We start from the raw sequence: 435 nt of genomic DNA, 5'->3' as shown, positions 1-435 counted from the left end.
TGTGTGTGTGTGTGTGTGTGTGTGTGTGTGTGTGTGTGTGTGTGTGTATGTGAGAGAGACAGACAGACAGACATGGTATTACTATGTATCACGGGCTGGCCTGAAAAATCACAATCTCCTTGCTTTTACTGATTTAGTATTTCAAGCATATATCACCAGTCCTAGCATAAATGAATCCTAATTTTCAAGAAAAATTTAAGGTGAAGCAGGGAAGACAATTAGTTTTTTAAATAAAGTTGGATAAATTAGTTCAACAAAATTCTGTATAAATATTGAGTGACACTGCTAAAAAACACTAAAAACCGGTTTTACTTTACCCAGTAAAGTAAAAATTTACCCAGTAGACAGTAAAAATTACCTCAGCTTGGCAAGAGCATATATATATATATATATATATATATATATATATATATATATATATATATATATATATAT

At 30.3% G+C, this 435-nt stretch overlaps 1 protein-coding gene across 9 annotated transcripts in view; it reads right to left on the bottom strand.

The window, feature by feature from the left end:
* The window catches only part of Fam118b (family with sequence similarity 118 member B), a 44,313-nt gene that overhangs the window by 18,225 nt on the left and 25,653 nt on the right, over positions 1 to 435 (bottom strand). The window lies entirely within an intron of this gene.

Source organism: Psammomys obesus, unplaced genomic scaffold, assembly GCF_907164565.1.
Source record: "Psammomys obesus unplaced genomic scaffold, mPsaObe1.curated_primary_1811, whole genome shotgun sequence".
Lineage (NCBI taxonomy): Eukaryota > Metazoa > Chordata > Mammalia > Rodentia > Muridae > Psammomys > Psammomys obesus.
The sequence above is the reverse complement of the archived record's forward strand: the minus strand, read 5'-3'. Positions and strand labels throughout refer to the sequence as shown.